Source organism: Harpia harpyja, chromosome 1, assembly GCF_026419915.1.
Source record: "Harpia harpyja isolate bHarHar1 chromosome 1, bHarHar1 primary haplotype, whole genome shotgun sequence".
Taxonomy (NCBI): domain Eukaryota; kingdom Metazoa; phylum Chordata; class Aves; order Accipitriformes; family Accipitridae; genus Harpia; species Harpia harpyja.
The window spans coordinates 10,123,836-10,136,433 of NC_068940.1; positions in this window are offsets into that span (position 1 = coordinate 10,123,836).

Genomic DNA, 12,598 nt, shown 5'->3' on the forward strand with positions numbered 1-12,598 from the left:
GCAGGACCAATGGCCCATCATGCAATCTCTGACATTTAATAAATGCTTGCTTTACTCTTTCTGTTTAATTATTGGAGCAATAAATCTCTCCTTTACAGTTTATTTAAAGTACATTTCAAACACATGATCCATGCACTACATTGTTCGTGCTCAGAGAGGCCTCTCAGCAAAAGCAAGAACATTCAGCTATTACATTGCAAACTTACTAGAAAACTCACTCCACAGGCCTATGGTAAAGGGCAGAATATTGCTGTTATTGGCATTGTTGAAAGTTTACAACAGGACTCACCATTTATTTTTTCAACTGGAAGTTTCCAAAGGATATCTCAAAGATGTTTATAGTTTAGATTTAACAGATTTCACCTGTTGAAATAATTAGTTGGATGACTTCAGTTAGCAGCAGTGCTCCAAAGACTTTTAGCCTAGTTGAAAAAAACAAAAACAAAACAAAACAAAAAAACCTCACAATTTTTAAATTCAGAAATCTGGTCTTTTTTATATTATTAACCTACTCGGAATCTGTACTCAGAAGCTGACAAAGTTAAACATAAAGGAGTGACTATCTTACTGATCCAAAAAGGACTTCACTTTAAATGCAAAGGACCGCCAAAGGCTGAGGTCCTTCCTTCCCCCCTGATTCATTACAGGATAATACACTATTACAAAATAAATAAAAATAGTATGATCAAACTTGTCTGCTGTGTTTGTTAATACTATACCATAGCATACTTCTCAATCAAGATATAAACTGTCAGATACATATGACAATGTAAGTGCTGTTATTTCTATTGTGATAGTGGCAAAAATTTTCAATAAAGACTGGGATTCCACATTAAAAAAAATTGTTTGAAGAAAAGCAACTTCATTCAGTCACCTAGCATTCATCTTTGCTCCAAAATAGGGCTGAGGTTTTGGGGGGGGGGGGGGGGGGGGGGTTGTGGGTTTTTTGCTTTTTTGTGGTGGTGGTGGTTGTTGTTTAATGTATATAAAGAAAATATATTCTACAACACTGCATCCTCAAATCACTATGTTTGTCTGAAACCAATCTGCCAAAAGTATCACCCAGCCTGGAAAATACTGAGCAGAAAAGTGGTGATCATCAAGTCTAAGTCACACTAACTGAATGGTTCAAATATCTATTTTTAAGAGGTCTTCTGGGGGGTGGAGTCAGGCTTGGAGTCATAAATCTTAAATATGAAAATGAGTGGCTCAGCCCTGGGCATATGCAATCACTGTGATTATGTATCTGTTTAGGCAGATAAGTGGAAGTATGGGGGTTTTAATGCTTATACCAGGAATTTCAGGCACTTTCCTTCTCCACTGTAACAGCTAGTGGAGTTGAAGTTCACTACAGGACTGTGTGGAATCTTTCCCATAGGACATGAAGTCCTGCGAAATAGCTCTACTTCCAGCGGGAACTGGTAAGTTTCTCTTGCAGTTGACTTTGAGATTTTAATGTAATTTTGACTGATCTGGTTGCTTTAGGGCTGATGTTCCTTAGACCTGCCAGTCAAGGCATTAGTTGACCAAGATCCTGTCTGTCTGCATAGAAATTACTCTGACTGCCAAACACATGGTTAGTCCTTCGCAAAGATTAAAATGCAAGACCCTGTCTTAGCACTGAAGTGTTTCTTCCTCAAGTATCTCCTACCTGAAACAAGAATCTCAGAGTTCTGGAGGTGGGAGGAATGAGATATACAAGTCTATAACACCACCCCCCACAGACCCTGTTTTTTTGGGGGGGGGTTGTTGTTGTTGGTGGGTTTTCTTCCCCTCAAACAAATGGGCAATGTTTGACATAACACAAACTAATCACTATAGCTACCTACAGAATGGCAGAAAAGTACAGTAACGTCAAAAAGGGTTTTCTTTACTATGATAGGTTGCAATAACAAGCTGAAGGGTGATTAGGTCTATTCTATTTCCCCATCCTAGAACTAGGGAGAAGAAAACTGCAAGAAAACCTTTGTATATCAGCTACTCTGGTAGACACATCTAGCCAAAGATGCCAACTTGGTAAAGCTGGGTACATAACACTCAGGAAGGGAATTCATTAAAACAAATATGTTCAAAGAACAGTAGGAGGAAAGGGTCAACAGAGCTGTAGCTTGAAAATTTCCTTTTAGTTTCCAGACTTTTTTCTTTTTGTTCACAATATCTTCTTGTGCAGCAAAATGGCCAATGGTATCTACACAAAACTGAAGAATTAGAATTTGAGCTTCGTTCACATTTTAATATCTCTGAAATCTCAGCTTTGAAGACATGTTTCATACTTAGAAGCAGAGGAATCTGACCAGTTAGAAAGTCGACAGGGACTTCACTTTCCAAAACACACAACTGAATGATAGCAAGCTTTAATGCAGTGGCCATGCACTGACATGTGTGAGCCTAAAGTTGACCTATGGGAGTCCAAGTCCCAACTTGCACTAGCAAATACAGAAGACAAAACCATCACGTTCAATTCCTAAAAAATTCCCAGTTTTAAAGGCCCACTTTGTTGGCCTGTAGAAGGTGCTGAGTTAGACCTGCACTGCACAGAAAGGAAGAAGGTGTACCAAAGAAAGCACCTGCAGTAGCAAGTCAAATAGAAGTAAAGTCTCAAGAAGAGGTTCCCTTCTGTCCCAGTTTGTTGCCCACTCCCACTTTTACTGTTTCCTTACTACCTGTCACCAGGCAAAAGTTTTTGCCCTGGATTCCCAAACCAACACACTACCACTCTATTTCTTTGTTGAAGAAAAAAAAAAAAAAAAAATCCATTTCTTCTGCTAGTCATGTAAAGAGTAATTTAACATCGAAGTGTTCCAGCTCTGGATTTTCTCATCTGCTCCTGTAGTTTTTATTTTGACTTTTAGAAGTATTCATGTTATATAGCACAATGTTAAGCACGCTACCAGCCATAAATAATAAATAATGCCTTGAGCACCAGACATCATAAGCAAAGATAAAGTTTAGAGGAAAAAGATGAGGATGAATAGTTTCAGTCTACCCTAAGCCTTTAGATGCTAAGGCTTTTTACCTTTGTAGACATAATATTCAGAAGCAGCACTAAAACAGGATTATTGCTTTGGTCATTATCTAGAACAGCAGTGTGGGAGAAAAGAGAGGAAGAGAAAGCTTGCACAGGCCAAGATCACCACCTAGTGACAGAACTTTTGCTTTGCAGGTGGTTTACTTAGACAAGTTACTGTGCCAGAGAAACAAACCATCCAATCCTTTTACAGTAATAATCCTCTAATGTAAGGATTATATATTCCTTCAGGATTAGGCAAAAATTCAGAGCAAGATGCAGTGAGGTTCTTAATACTTTGTTGGTTCTTTTTGTTTGCTTGTTTTAAAAACAATCAAGAAAAAATATTTTCTTGAATTTGTGGAAGAATAATTTGGCAAAGCACCTGTTCTAATATTCCCTAAAGTAACAACTTAGATAACAGTAAGTTAAATATTATTTGGACCTGAACATTTTTGAAATAAATTATTTTGGCATTACTCAACAGAGGCAGGAGTTTTCTGAACTGGTGGGACCCTGAGAAACACAGACTAAGAACTCTATGAAAGAGGAAGCATTCCTCCGATATGAGGGCAACAGCCCTGTATGTGTACCCTTGTGCAGCATTGGACTCTGATGGAGTCAGAAGTGGACTTGGGTGAAGTATGAAGATTCCCTAGAATCTGTCTTTAATTCTTCCAGCAGAATACATTATTCTTTTCTTTCATAACTCACTACTTTCTTTCCCTCCCTGTACAGCACTGCCATCATTCGAAATGGTAAACTTGAGGCATGATCTTTGATGTGGATATCTACATTCTTATGTTCAGAATAATAAATCTCTCCTACAGATAGGACAAGTGTGTTGAAAACTAGACTTTCAAGTGAAGCTCATGCCATCTACCTTGTTATTGTGGTATCTTTTTTCCCCAGTCCTGAGAAATACACCTTTCCTTGCTCTCTCCCTTTCACACACTACAAAGATCCTTGCCATAACCCAGTGCATCCTAGTCCTGGCCACCCCATCCCTCGCTCTGCTTCTCCATCCCATCTAATTTTCATGCTTTTGTTTCAAGGTATTCCATAGCTTGTGCCACTCAGGCCATCTTGTACACTATGAAGGTATTTTCACCCACATCCAATGGGCCTGTCATGTCACTATCCAGCAGTCATTACCTTCTCAAACGCTGTTATGCTTTATCCCTAATCACTAAACTTACTTAGCTTTGTGATAACAGGATTAATTATGGCTTTTAAAAAAGTAATTATTTAAACCCTATCATTTTAGCATGCCAAACAATGCTGTCTATTACCTTGTACTTCCCATCCCATCTTTAGATGACTGTTTTCTACTGTCTTACACTTAGTCATAGCCTATTTGGGGTAGGTCCTGTGCGTGCATGCTAGCACAAAAGGGGAACAGTCAGAAACCAAAGCTCTGGGCTACCCAGTCCTGCACACCTCTCCCAGACAGTTGCTGAACAAAAAATTAAGCAATGGCTCATGCTGAATACATAGTGGACAACAAATAACATCTAAATAAACAGTGAGGGAGGGTACTAGGAATTGTACTAAAAGCAGAAGCTACACCCAGTAAGCTTTTGAAATAGAAAGGTGTGCATTAGCTGCAACTGCTACAGCACTGAAAAAAGAATAAATAGTGCAGGCATTAGAAATATCCTTTTTTAAGGCAGCTTTTTTTTTTTTTTTAATAGCACCAGGGACAGTTTAGACAGCTCTAAAGTAAAATGCAACCACTGTACAAAGGTGCTGCTCAGCTGATATTTAGGCACTGTGCAAAGGGATAGCTTTGTCTGGTTTTGGAATAGTTGTGCTGAAATACACTACACATTAAATAGGAAGCTATATGCTCAGACAACTGATTACTCTGGCTCCCCTTCTACTGATAAAATTTTAAGCTGCTATTCTACAACAATCTTTTCATTCAGCTTTTAACAATTAAAAAAAACCCAACCACCTGCTACTGCCAATATCTACCAAACTGCCTGCAATGTCAGTAATCAGCGTTGCTCTATAATCCATCAATGCAGTTGGGCTGATACATGCCATAATTAATTTGGACAAAAGGAACATATTTGAAATAAAAATCAGGTCTTCATGTATCCTATTTTACAGTTGAACAAGCTCCACCTACACTATACTTCTGTGCCCAAGCTTACTAGAAATACTTAAAAAAGAGAAGTAACAGGTATTATTTTTAAAAGAAAGGGTAAAAAAACCCCATTATTTACAAAAGTATAGCCAGTATGAGAAATTCAACTAAACATGGACATATATAAAATTCTGTATTATACATTTATATTTATATCTCCATATATGTATGTACACATGTTATATATTTTATAATGTATAAAATACACTAATGTGGAGTTTTATTCTGCTAACATCCACCTCACCAGGCTAATTAGTTTTGGTATTGAAAAGATGAAAATATTTCTCTGGTGTCAGAAGGAGTGAAACTGACTTAAAAACCTTTCTGTGAAGCAACGTAAAATGCAATGGCTTAACAACATTCCCCGAAACTAAGCTTCTCAGGAAGCAAGAAAGTCTCTTCTTGAGGAGAAAATATGTCTTAAAAATGAACACATCTTACTTTTCAGGAAGGAAAACAAGTGCCCAAACTAGTTCCGAATGAGCCGTTTGGGCATACTAGAAGTGGCATTTGGACATCATTCTTCTGACAGAGGGCTCCAGTTTGGGAGCGGTGATGACTTACCCTGGAGCAGCTCTAGCGCTTTCGGCTTCTGCTGTCCCCCTGGTTCCCGATGCGGACACAGCTCGGTTTTTCACAGATGTTCCTGCAGCGGTACAGGGCAGGCAGCCAGGAAGCACTGCGGCGGTGAGGCATCCCTGCTGCGGTCAGAGGCGGATCCCAAAGGTACCCAGCTGTTCTGCAGAGGCAGTTAGCCCACAAAACTACAGCAGCTACTTGCTTCTGGCAGTTACTCTGAAAGCTTATACTTTTGCACAATATTGCATTGTACCTTACACAAGTTCCGCCAGAGTTTATAATCGGAAGATTCAGGTATTTTGAATCTTTTCCTCCAGACTGATTTCCCTTCTTGTGCCTCCACCACTTGCAATAAAAGCTCACCTTGAAAGCAACTTTAACTTACAAATTTAAAAAAAAAACAACACCCCCCCCCAAAACCAACCCAAAACACACCCAACAACAAAAAACCCAAACCACCACTACTTTGAGACATAGCAACCTGGTTTTAAACTCTCTAAAGCCCCTTAAGCTTTTCACGAGAAGTCAGCTATTGTGATGCCATCTCTAAAAGCAGTGCTTTCAGGCTGCATGGAAGAGATACAGGTTTACTGGTGAATGTTCTCAGACTGATTTAATAAAATATAGAGCTAATAAAACTGTATCTTTTACTGAAAATAAGCAATACAAAGCTTACATTATACTTTGTCAAAATGGCACCTCCAAGAGGTAATGACTAATACACGCACGGTGAATTAGACTTCCTTAAAAATAAAGCACATGTGACAGAAGCAGGAATAAATAGCATCTATATACCTCAGCAGGTCAACAACAACAACAACAAACTAGATAAAAACATTTACATCATGTTGACTAAGTATAATTTTCCCCAAACAGCATTCCATTGTGAGCTGGCTTAACCTGATGAACTAAATCAATCTAGTTTTCATTTCTGCAACCAATTTTTTTTCTAAACTATGCATATCCAGTTGCATAAACAAATCCTTATTATAACCACAAAAGCAGCTGCCTCAGTTTCTGTTGTAGCCATTTACATAGGTTTCATTTGCTCAGGCATTTTTTTTTCCACGTGCTAGGATTCAACTATCAAAACCAGAGGCCATAGGTATTAAAATAACATGTGAAAAAATGGAGAAATGAAAATCTCACCCACAACACACTTCAGTCTTGTGCCAACACAGGTCCCACTGAGATTTTTTTCCATCTATAGAAAGACACTTGCAGGAACACACCACTACAGTGTAGAAGAAAGTGCATCACTTAATTATTAATTTTAGCTTTATTTTATGTGTAAATTTATACATTTCCATCAGGTTCACAAAATGTAAAACTCATTATCAGAGTATTTCATACAGAGGTTGACGCATAGCTTTATGATTACTTATAAGAACATGCAATAAGCTATGGAAAGTTTATGAAAATATTTTAACAGAAACTTTTAATCAAATAAATGAGCATGAGAAACTGTTTCACTTGGAAATTCTGTATGTAGGCTACTACAAAACATTTCCCATCACACCAAAAAAGAAGATAAAAAAATACTTAAAGGCTCTTGAAATCTTACAATTGGACAAGTGTTCCACTGTGCCTCCATTCTAAAGCATGGAAGTGGAAATTGTGCAGAAAAAAGTTTTACTTTAAATAATTGTCCAACTGTTATTGCTGCTTTTCAAAGAACCTGAAAGCATACAATGAAAACTTCGAACTAAACAAACAGCTGAATGGACATATTTAGATCATTCCTGCAATTAAAATGCAAAAGTTAACTGCAAAAGTTAACTACAAAATTTTCTCCAAATGCCATGTTGGGTTTTTTTATATGTACATAGAGAACTGTACACAAATAGGGAAATAAAAAAGTTGCTTAAAAAAATGAAAGATAATAGTATACAGTATTTACAGCTTAAATGTCATCCTTTTTGCTTTTAATTGGAGCTGAACTGTTACATGAACATGCAGTACATCCACAACTCAAAATGAATACCTTTTTTTCAGTATAATATAGTCCTGTACAAAGCATAACAAGTATATGTTAAATCACTCTTCTCCATCACCATTCTTGCTATCTTTAAGCTTCATAATGCCTAGGACACGATCCTTTAGCTTAGGTAACTTCATCAAGTGAAAATATGAACATTTCTTTCTAATACAAATTTGCAGAATGCATCCTATCCACAATACACTTTATGGAGAGATATTATGCTGCATTGTGTATGATCTATTGTTTAAGTCAGGCTTGATGAAATACAGTATTAGAGGGACACAATTTTGCCAGTGGACTAATGGATACTTTTTGCCTTTTTAATTTTCAAAGATTTTCAAATTCCCTTTTTCCTCTGCTCCTTATTTGCTCAGGCAAATCCAAATAATACTGATTGCAATTGTAAAGCTTATAGTACAACTGTTATAGTTACCAATACAGATGTCAAATACTTTAGCCTTTTTCTAACTGTAAAATACGTATCTATCTTCAGTGGTTTCTGTAGGCATTTCTGAAGAATTATGTGCTATTCTATATATTGCCACAGTCAAAAGTTTAGTTACATAAATACCTGACTATCCTCTAAAACCCCAAAACATTGAGGACCTTCAAAACTTCATTATCTGTATAAAAGTTAAGCACTTTTTAAACAAGTAAAAACTCCAGCCAAGTAATTTTAAAAGGTTATAGATTTTTAGCTCTGATGGACTCATCAATATACCTTATACTGATGGATAATCCAGAAACGGATTTTACAATGGTGATATTAAATACCTGAATTAGACTTCAAAAGTTAGATCTCAAATGAAAAGGAATGACATTTATATCAATCAAATATTATTTATTTTACTAAAATGTCTTCAGTATTTACTTTGCCTTATAGGTTTTTTCTTTTCAATTCACAGAAGCAGAACAAAAGGATATATTATCTATTCCCTTTAACAACTGACAAATCTTACTAGTATTCATGCAGTAACTTCCTTAAGTGTTCAGTAACTACAAGATGAACAATTAGAAGTGAAAAAATGTGTGTTCCTGAAAGAAAATACTTCTACAGATCATTACTTTAGAGTATCATTGGGTTCACACCTGCTATACTGGGATATATATACCCTATGCAGTAACGTATCTTTGCGGACTTTGTGGGAAACAGCATGCTGTCAGAACACAATCTTTCTCACTTACAACGTATCAAATGGTATGTACTCAAGTTAAACTCTACCTTCTACGACAACTTCATTTTCACCAAAGGATGTGCAGTTAAGTACACAAGTTAATGCAGCCCACCTGAAAATTTCACTGCTGTAACAGAATACTTTTCCCACTGACCTTAAAGGTTGTAGTGGTGGTGACCAAGGTGTGACCAAATATTTGAGTTTTAACCCAATACAAATTTTCAGGTGTTCAATTCACCTGTACACAAAGAACACTTATTCCTTCTGAAGCAACAGCTGAGGATTTAAACAGTCTTTTTACCTTGGGCTGCTCCCAATCTAGAGGTTAAAAAAAGGAAATAATTAAAAAGGTATTCTGTCAATATGCTGATGCAGTTGAATGTTAAATTCTGGTAACACTAAAATAAAGTTATGTTCTAGCATTTATATATATGTAGCACTCCATTACAATTTATGAACAAAATTCAGAATTTCATTTTATCTCAAATTGCTTGGAAGTAGATTAGGTTGCAGTTGTCATCCTAGCAACCAATCTCCACTTTTTTCCTCTTAACTGAAATACACATATAATGAAAAAGTGTATTTCTAGAAACAGAAGAGTAACTGAAAAAATTCTCATGTTCACAATTGTTTTTCTAAGACTTATTAGTCACATACTTTTTGGGAGGGGCTCTAACTGATTCATCCACACTTTGTTACACCTAGGAATACTATTGTATCTGAAGAAGAAAATTAATTGCTTATGTGGAATTACATACGTGTGATGTTGAATGGCTATGTACAAAACCATGCAGCTTAATATGCTCACGATATAATATTCGGATTTAATGCAGGAAAGGCGTTATTAGAATACGCTTAGTGCATGAAATACATAAATTAAAGCAGAAAGTAACAATTAAATCAGTTCTTACAGTTATTAGAGCTTAGACTCCATTACAGCTTCTGCTCAAATTGCATTATATATGCCTGCCCCTCAACAGAATTAAAATAGAAATTGTAAGCAAAATAAATATCAATGTGTGATATGTTGAAGAGGGAATACTATTTCCTTTAGAGTAATAAAAACAGTGTACTTCAAAAATAGAAAGCTACTTTACACAAAATCAGGACTACTCTCTTTGGTCCATGTTGAATGTTCAAAACTGGTTAAATTATTTGTTTCTTTTAAAAACTGTCAACAGCAAACTTCAAATTATATCACTACTCATGGTACATACATTAATTTCATAAACTCAGAATTACCCACAAAATGAAAGACAGTAATTATTTGGAAGATTTGTCTTCTGCAATATAGCTGGGGTTTTTGAGTCAAAACAAAATTTTTTGATCTGGGGAATAAGCCAGGCCTACCAGAGCAGCGACGAATGTTCCTTAGCTGCCTCCCAAGATGAGAACCAGAAGACCAACCACCTCAAGTGTGTGCATACCAATCCACACAGCCTGGGGAACAAACAGGAGGAACTGAAGCTCCGCGCCCAGTCAGAAAACTATGATATCATAGGGATAACTGAAACATGGTGGGACAACTCACATGACTGGAGGATCACGATGGATGGCATCCCCATCTACAAAGAAGGGCTTAAAGGAGGATCAAGGAGATTATAGGCCCATCCATCTTACTTAGTCCCTGGGAAAGTTATGGAACAAATCCTCCGGAGGCTATCACAAGTCAAATAAAGCACACGATTGGGAAAAGCCAGCACGGATTCACCAAGGGCAAATCATGCTTGACAAACTTGATTGCCTTCTATGACAAAGTAAGCTGCTCAGCTGATGTGGGGCAAACAGTGGACACTGTCTACCTGGATTTCTCCAAGGCTTTCAATATGGCTTCCCACAGCCTCCTCCTACAGAAACTGATGCATTACAGTCTATACAAGTGGTCCGTGCAGTGGGTAGGGACCTGGCTGACAGGCTGCACCCACAGGGTGGTGGTAAATAGCTCCTTTTCAAACTGGCAACCTGTCACACGTGGGGTCCTCCAGGGGTCAATGCTGGGCCCAACACTGTTTAATGTCTTCATAAGCAATCTGGATGATGGGATCAAGTGTACCCTGACGAAGTTTGCTGATGATACTAAACTCAGTGGGGAAGCAGACACGTCAGAAGGGAGAGCCACCCTGGAGGAAGACCTGGATAGGCTGGAAGAGTGGGCTAACAAGAACATTATGAAGTTCAACAAAGACAAGTGTAAGGTATTGCACCTGCGAAAACATAATCCAGGTGCACAGCACAGGCTGGGATCTACCTGGCTGGGGAGCAGCTCTGTGGAAAGGGACCTGGGGGTCCTGGTGGACAAGCAGCTCAATATGAGCAAACAGTGTGCTGCTGTGGCAAAGAAAACCAACAGGATGCTGGGTTGCATCAACAAGGGCATCGCCAGCAGAGATAAAGAAGTCATTATCCCACTCTACTCAGCACTTGTCAGACCACACCTGGCCCCATACTGTGTTCAGTTTTGGTCCCTGCTGTGCAAAAAAGATGTGGACATGCTGGAAAGGGTCCAGAGAAGGGCCACAAAGATGATCAAAGGACTGGGAAGCCTGCCGTATGAGGAAAGGCTGAAAGAACTGGGTTTGTTCAGCCTCAAGAAAAGAAGGCTTAGGGGAGACCTTATCGCCACGTTCCAGCATTTAAAGGGTGGCTATAAAGAAGATAGAGACTCCCTTTTTACAAGGAGTCACACAGAAAAGATGAGGGGTAATGGGTACAAGTTACTCCCAGGGAGATTCCAACTGGACACAGGAGGAAAATTTTTCACAATGAGAACAATTAGCCATCGGAATAATCTCCCCAGGGAAGTAGTGGATTCCCCAACACTGGACACTTAAGATTCAGCTGGATAGCATGCTGGGCCATCTTGTCTAGACTGTGCTTTTGCCAAGAAAGGTCGGACCAGATGATCATTGAGGTCCCTTCCAACCTGGTATTCTATTATTTTATGACTATACTGATAAATTGGAAGTGTGTGGAATGTTTAAATCTTTAACAACAGCAGCTTCTAACAAAGCAATAGAAGCTTCTTCACATTAAATATTATATCCAGTATTCCCCCCCCTAGATTAAATTGCATTGATGTATTATTATTTGTTCTTTAGTTGAAATTAATCATTGACAATGCAGAATGTGCCTAGTGATACAATGCAGAGGCAGGCAGAGCTATTTGAAGATAGCACTAAAAGACCCTGTGTGGACATCTGCACAACACTGTATTGTCCAAAGGGAACCAGAGTACCATCAGTGCCATTCACACACAAGATATCTTTGTAGCCTAATAACAAGAGGGGAAAAAAAAAAAGTTATCTGAAGTAATTTGCTTTTTCTTGGGCAAGTTATTTCAATTGTTAGTGTGTGTAAGGTATAGAACACACCCCAAAACCACCATTCATATATATATACACACATACACATGCATACACTGCACTGACTAGAGCACCTTATGTTTAACAATGCTGTTTCTAATGATGTGGAATGAAATTTCAAAGATTCACAGACATAAGGCCACTTACTTACACCTCCTTTCACTGCTGGAGTTATTATACAGTAAGTTCATGTTATGATCAACGAGTACTTCATAGACAAACTATCTGTCCTCATATATTCCTCACGAGAAATAGTTAAAAACAATTTTCTATCAAATACATAACTTTGTCTCTGTTAAGCCACTTAGGCATTATGTTATCTGCCTATTCATCGTTGCCAGG